Source organism: Lepus europaeus, chromosome 6 (assembly GCF_033115175.1).
Source record: "Lepus europaeus isolate LE1 chromosome 6, mLepTim1.pri, whole genome shotgun sequence".
Lineage (NCBI taxonomy): Eukaryota > Metazoa > Chordata > Mammalia > Lagomorpha > Leporidae > Lepus > Lepus europaeus.
Window position 1 is genome coordinate 70954027 of NC_084832.1, and position 7886 is coordinate 70961912.

The window sequence follows — 7886 nt, forward strand, 5'->3', positions numbered from 1 at the left end:
CAAATGACTGGATTTCATTGTTTCTTTTTTACTGCTGTATAGTATTCTATAAAGTACATGTCCCATAATTTCTTTATCCAGTCTACTGTTGATTGGCATTTAGGTTGATTCCAGGTCTTAGCTACAATATTGAGCTACAATAAACATTAATGTGCAGATAGCTTTTTTATTTGCCAATTTAATTTCCTTTGGGTAAATTCCAAGGAGTGGGATGGCTGGGTTGTATGGTAGGGTTATATTCAGGTTTCTGAGGAATCTCCAAACTGACTTCCATAGTGGCTTTACCAGTTAGCATTCCCACCAACAGTGGGTTAGTGTCCCTTTTTCCCCACATCCTCACCAGCATCTGTTGTTGGTAAATTACTGTATGTGAGCCTTTCACACCGGGGTGAGGTGAAACCTCATTGTGGTTTTGATTTGCATTTCCCTGATTGCTAGTGATCCTGAACATTGTTTCATGTGTCTGTTGGCCATTTGGATTTCCTCTTGAGGATAACAACACAACATATCAAAACTTATGGGATACAGCAAAAGCAGTGTTAAGAGGAAAGTTTATAGCAATAGATGCCTACACCAAGAAATTGGAAAGGCACCAAATAAATGAGCTTTCAATGCATCTCAAGATCTAGAAAAACTGCCACAAACCAGACCCAAAACTAGCAGGAGAAGAGAAATAATTAAAATCAGAGAAGAAATTAACAGGATTGAATCCAAAAAACATTACAAAAGATCAGCCAAACGAAGAGCTGGTTTTTTGAAAAAATAAACAAAATTGACACCCCATTGGCCCAACTAACTAAAAAAAGGAGAGAAAAGACCCAAATCAATACAATCAGAGATGAAAATGGAAACGTAACAACAGACACCACAGAAATAAAAAGAATCATCAGAAATTACTACAAGGACTTGTATGCCAGCAAACAGGGAAATCTATCAGAAATGGATAGATTCCTGGACACATACAACCTACCTAAATTGAACCAGGAAGACATAGAAAACCTAAACAAACCCATAACTGAGACAGAAATTGAAACAGTAATAAAGGCCCTCCCAAGAAAGAAAAGCCCAGGACCAGATGTATTCACGGCTGAATTCTACCAGACATTTAAAGAAGAATTAACTCCAATTCTTCTCAAACTATTCAGAACAATCAAAAGAGAGGGAACCCTCCCAAATTCTTTCTATAAAGCCAGCATCACCTTAATCCCTAAGCTGGAGAAAGATGCAGCACTGAAAGAAAATTATAGACCAATATCCCTGATGAACATGGACACAACAATCCTCAATAAAATTCTGGCCAATAGAATGCAACAACACATCAGAAAGATCATCCACCCTGACCAAATGGGATTTATCCCTGGTATGCAGGGATGGTTCAATGTTCGCAAATCAATCAATGTGATACACCACATTAACAAACTGCAGAAGAAAAACCATATGATTATCTCAATAGATGCAGAGAAAGCATTCGATAAAATTCAACACCTTTTCATGATGAAAACTCTAAGCAAATTGGGTATAGAAGGAACATTCCTCAATACAATCAAAGCAATATATGAAAAGCCCACAGCCAACATCCTATTGAATGGGGAAAAGTTGGAAGCATTTCCGCTGAGATCTGGTACCAGACAGGGATGCCCACTCTCACCACTGCTATTCAATATAGTTCTGGAAGTTTTATCCAGAGCTATTAGGCAAGAAAAAGAAATTAAAGGGATACAAATTGGGAAGGAAGAACTCAAACTATCCCTCTTTGCAGATGATATGATTCTTTATTTAGGGGACCCAAAGAACTCTACTAAGAGACTATTGGAACCCATAGAAGAGTTTGGCAAAGTAGCAGGATATAAAATCAATGCACAAAAATCAATAGCCTTTGTATACACAGGCAATGCTATGGCTGAGAAAGAACTGATAAGATCAATCCCATTCACAGTAGCTACAAAAACAATCAAATACCTTGGAATAAACTTAACCAAGTACATTAAAGATCTCTACAATGAAAATTACAAAATCTTAAAGAAAGAAATAGAAGAGGATACCAAAAAATGGAGAAATCTTCCATGCTCATGGATTGGAAGAATGAACATCATCAAAATGTCCATTCTCCCAAAAGCAATTTATAGACTCAATGTGATACCAATCAAAATCCCAAAGACATTCTTCTCAGATCTGGAAAAAATGATGCTAAAATTCATATGGAGACACAGAAGACCTCGAATAGCCAAAGCAATCTTGTACAACAAAAACAAAGCTGGAGGCATCACAATACCAGATTTCAGGACATACTACAGGGCAGTTGTTATCAAAACAGCATGGTACTGGTACAGAAACAGATGGATAGACCAATGGAACAGAATAGAAAACAGCAGAAATCAATCCAAACATCTACAGCCAACTTATATTTGATCAAGAATCTAAAACCAATCCCTGGAGCAAGGGCAGTGTTCAATAAATGGTGCTGGGAAAACTGGATTTCCACGTGTAGAAGCATGAAGCAAGACCCCTACTTTACAGCTTACTCAAAAATCCACTCAACATGGATTAAAGATCTAAATCTATGACCCGATACCCGACACCATCAAATTATTAAAGAACATTGGAGAAACCCTGCAAGATATAGGTACAGGCAAAGACTTCTTGGAAAAGACCCTGGAAGCACAGGCAGTCAAAGCCAAAATTAACAATTGGGATTGCATCAAATTGAGAAGTTTCTGTACTGCAAAAGAAACAGTCAGGAAAGTGAAGAGGCAACCAACAGAATGGGAAAAAATATTTGCAAACTATGCAACAGATAAAGTGTTAACAAGCAGAGTCTACAAAGAGATCAAGAAACTTCACAACAACAAAACAAACAACCCACTCAAGAGATGGGCCGAGGACCTCAATAGACATTTTTCAAAAGAGCATAGAGAACATTCTAACAGAGAGACTGCTGCTTGAAAAATGAAAGCCCAGAAATCTCCAGGGAGGTCATGGATGATAAATAACAAGGTTTTTACAGAGTTCAGAAAGCTGATTACGGGTCTGGATGGACCACCCAAGAGGGGTGAATAATGTGTTGAGAGTCAAAAGAACTTCTGAATCTTTAATCCCTCCAACTTCTTCCTCTTAAGGAAGGAAACCTGGACTAGGAGGTAGAAATAATCCATTTTCCACATTTGCAGACAGCTACCTGATTACTTGATTGTCACAATACTGTATTGTCACAGGGCAGTAACATGGTAATGAAGGGTTTTAGTGAACTCAAGCATCACTTGAGTTCCTGTAGTACAGCTAGAGCAATCCATACTTACACCAACAGGGAGAATAGTATCTGACTCCTGAATAGAGATTATAGAACCAACCTGCAACTATGGAATAAGAAACCTGCTAACTTGAGAAAGGTGTGCTCTACTTCATTTCAGTGAGTTTGTAAGTCTCAACAGCCAAGAAACAACAATGTATCTGCATATACAGAAAGCAAAACCCATTGGAAATTATATTGAGAGGACAATGAAGAATGTAAACTAACTGGATTTTGCAATAGCATTTCCCACATTAACAATAACTTCAGTGTTGATTTCCAGAATTGAAAAAGCCCTCGGTACAAACAGCTGAAAGGCTTTGAATTCCATACAGCACCTTAGCATCCTAGGGTAATTACAACCTTCAACTCCGACTGGTAATTTTTAAAGGAATGAGAAATATTTTTATCAACTTTTTTCTGTTAACTGTCAGGAAATCATAAATTGGGAGGCTAAATGAATACATTGCTAAATAAGTACTTTCAGCCTAGAATGATGGCTGGGTTTGATTTTACAAGGCTATAGTGCCTGAGAACAGACTGCTTAGCACCCAGTCTTGTGTTCAGGTATATGTCACAGCCGGATTCCACTGCACAGATCAGTACAGAGAAATGCTCAGAAAATGTTCGCTGAATTACAGACTGGTAGATGAATGAATGAGTGAATCAGAATGGAGCCAGGATATACAAGCTTGAACCAACTGTATCTACATTCTGTCACTCTAGACAATCCTACAGTCCTGGAGCTTCCTTGTCTCAACATTTCAAGTGCCTTCATGGCAGGTGGTAGTTGCCCTCCTCTCAAGTCCTTCCAGTTCTACACTGTTTCATGCCTTCTAGGAATAAAAAGGACACTTAATATTTGAACATGCATTCGTTCCAGACACCGAACTAATCCCCTTCTATGCATTTACTGATTTAATCCACAAAAATCCAATAAGTAGGTCTTGTTATTATACTTATTTCACAGATGAGAAAATCAAGCCTCAGAAAGGCTAATTAATTATTCAAGGTCCCACATCCTTGGTGGCAGGGCCAGGATTCAGACACACCCTGTCTGCAGAAGTCTGGGAGCATCAAGGTGATGCTGTATTGCTCTCCCCCACCTCTTCCCTGTACTATTGCCAGGGCTTGCAAACCGTTCTCCACTCTGCTGGCAAAATACACATTTTAAACCTGTGTCTGACCATGAACCACCTTCCAATGTCTCAGAATACACTTCAAGCTCCTTTTTGAGGCCTTCAAGATAAAACAAACCTACTCACCTCCCTACTTTCCTAACTTACCTCCTGACAAGCCCCGTTTCTCCAGTTTCCACCACAATTTGCTGGGAATTATTGTATTCTTTTCTCCCAGGCACAGCTTCCTTCCAGAAGCTTTCTTTACTGTCCTGCTTATGTCAGGCGTGGGTAAATACTCTTTTCCTCTTTCCCAATCTTTACCACTGTGTTTTTCATACTTCATCAAAAGCGTTCATGAGCATCTTTTCATTTGTTTATCATTTATAGCCCTCGGGTATTTTCCTGCTGGATTATGGATTTTTTACTTTGTATTTGTAAAAATTTCTATTTGGTAGAGACATTAAGCCTTTGAGTATAGAGATAACATTTTTATTTTATGTTATAATCAAGGCTTAATGGCTCCACCAAATAGAAAGTTCAACAAATAAAAAGTAAGAATAAAATTATGAATGACTAATTGACAAAAACTGTATATAGGTGAAATGGTCATATTTCCATTCCATTATTATTTATAGCCATTGTCTATATTTCCACTAAACTAGAGTCTTTGTGCTTTTTCTTATTAAACTTCTTATTTGATGGTATTAAGCCTTTTTACTGCAATGTAAATTTAAAGTATGTTATCTCAAAAACTAAAAAAACTAAGAAAGAAAAGTTGAAGGAAGGAGGTTGGGGGGGAGGGAGGGATAGAAAAAGGAATATCATTATGTTCTTAGACTTGTATTTATAAATCAAATTGAATTTGTTAAAAATTAATTAAAATTAAAAATAAAGTGAAAAATTAAAAAAGTGCTATCTCAAAAATATAAAATAAATAACACATGTTAATTAAAGTCAAAAATTATTTTCATGTAATTTTACTGTGCAACCAACTAGTGATTGATTGGATTGGTGTTCCCAGTTCTAGATTGGATTAGTGTTCCCAGTTCTCACTATTTCCTATAATTTTTTTCATTTTTCTATAATTTTTTAACTTTTATTTAATGAATATAAATTTCCATAGTACAGCTTATGGATTACAATGGCTTTTCACCCCCATAACTTCCCTAACACCTGCAACCCTCCCAGCTCCCTCTCCCTCTCCCTTTCCATTCACATTTTCAATTCTCTTTATATGCAGAAAATCAATTTAGCATATATTAAGTAAAGCCTTCAACAGTATTTTACACTTGTGTTACTTTCCTGTAACTAAGTTACACATCTATCTCCTTTGTTGTGTAGCTTTGAGATGCCTCCTGTGGAAGCAGTATCTATAGCCCAGTGCCATTGACTTGAGGCTTGGCTGTGTGACTGGTCAGAGACTATGCCCACTGAGATAATGCCCCCTTCCACTGTATTTCAAGGCAGTCTTGCATGGGAGCCCTGCAACTGTGATTGATTTTCTCACTCTTACTCAGTATTGATAGTCAACCCATCCATGAACCAAGCTCAATGATGGTCACTGGGGAACTCCACATGGTCAAAGCTATGAGCTGAGAAGAAAGATGAACTACAGTAGAGTCACAACAAGGGCCATAGTCAACCCCACAAGGACTCTGACATTGGGATGGCCCTTGTGAGCCTTCACCCTGGGGAAAGAAGCCCTTTATACACTGCATCCACCAGTCCTTGAATGCAGACTTCTCCAGGGAAAGCTGTTTGCAGCTGTGGACAATTCCCATAGGGGCTGACAACCAGGAATTAACAACTATGGGCACAGGTAACCATAGCTTTGAAGAATAAGCCCTTCTGGGCCAGTGCCATGGCTCACTTGGTTAATCCTCCACCTGCAGCACCGGCATCCATATGGGTGCCGGGTTCTAGTCCCGGTTGCTCCTCTTCCAGTCCAGTTCTCTGATGTGGCCCAGGAAGGCAGAGGAGGATGGCCCAAGTGCTTGGGCCCCTGCACCCACATGGGAGACCAGGAGGAAGCACTTGGCTCCTGGCTTCGGATCGGCATAGCTCCGGCCATAGCAGCCATTTGGGGGGGTGAACCAACAGAAGGAAGACCTTTCTCTCTGTCTCTCTCTCTCTCACTGTCTAACTCTATCTGTCAAATAAAAAATAATAATAAGCCCTTCGTTCTCATGTGAGATCTGGACAGGGCAGCACAGTAGTTACTACAGTGGTGTTTTTCAAGTTATAGTCCCTGGACTAAGAGCTTTACCTGGGAACCTGGCACAAATGCTCATTCTCAGGCCATACTCAGACCCAGTAAGTCAGATACTCTGGGGGAGTGGGATCTGGTAAAGTCCTAACAAGTTAACCAGGGAATCTAATGCACATCAGAATCTGAGAACAACAGTCCTACACTAATGCTGGCAGGGTACTCTGATGGAACACAAAGATTTGCTGACTGATTACTTAACATTGAAGTAGCAGCTGCCCTACTTACTTCCCATGAAGAGAACATGAGACCAGCTGCCACAGCTGTCACCCTCATAGCCATGAACACACTCTTTTACATTGCTGTGTGGCATCCAGAGGTGGAAATGGAGTTGCTCCAGCATCCCTCCAGGTTGCAGTCTGAAGACAGAGTAAGCAAAGTGAATAATCCATTTCTCCCACAGGAATGCAATTTCTATTTGTCTGAGTGACTACTTCTACCTACTTCTTGGACATCCCTTGAATCAGGCTGTTTCTCTGCATGCCTTTTGTCAGAGCCTTCATGCACTGCCTGATCTCACTGATCTGTCTTTCAAAGGCTGACAGTTCGGAGGGCACACTCCTCAGCTGCTAATGAGTCCTCTACCCCTTGAAACTCCAGGTTATCTGTCAGTATTCAGGGCAGGCCAGAAGGTCTGTCTATATACGTACTTGGAAAAATTAAGCAGCATAGTTATTTCTTTTACATTACTTAGAATCAGCCAGAGTGCAGAGCAATGAGAGTCTATCCTCAGCTTATCTTCTTATTCCTGTGAACTTCTGGGGCTCAGTTTCTAGTCAGATTTTCTGTAGAGCTTCCTTTCAGGTCTCTACATAAAGAGTTAATAGGCTAAGCTTTTATTTCAGTTAGTGTTAAGTAGGAAAAACATTCAAGATTGAACTCAAGGGGATTCCAAGATGGCAGAATAGGGAGTGACATACTACCCTGGGCTAAGGATAAACAGTGAAAAGTGTAGGAAGTGCACTCTCAGGGGAGAATTGGAGAGAAAACTGCACTGGAAGTCCTGTGGGAGAAGAAGAAATGGCATGGACCTGTGTGAAGGGTGTAGACTTGCAGCATGAGTGCAAATAAAGCTGCAGTGGCCAGGAGCCAGAGCTGGCAGCAGTTTGGAGATGGAGGTGAGACTGGACTGCAGCACCCTGTGGTGATAGAGCTGGTGGGAGAGCGTGACATGGGTCCAGACTGGGGCCCTGAGGGCTGGCAGTTGCTGGCA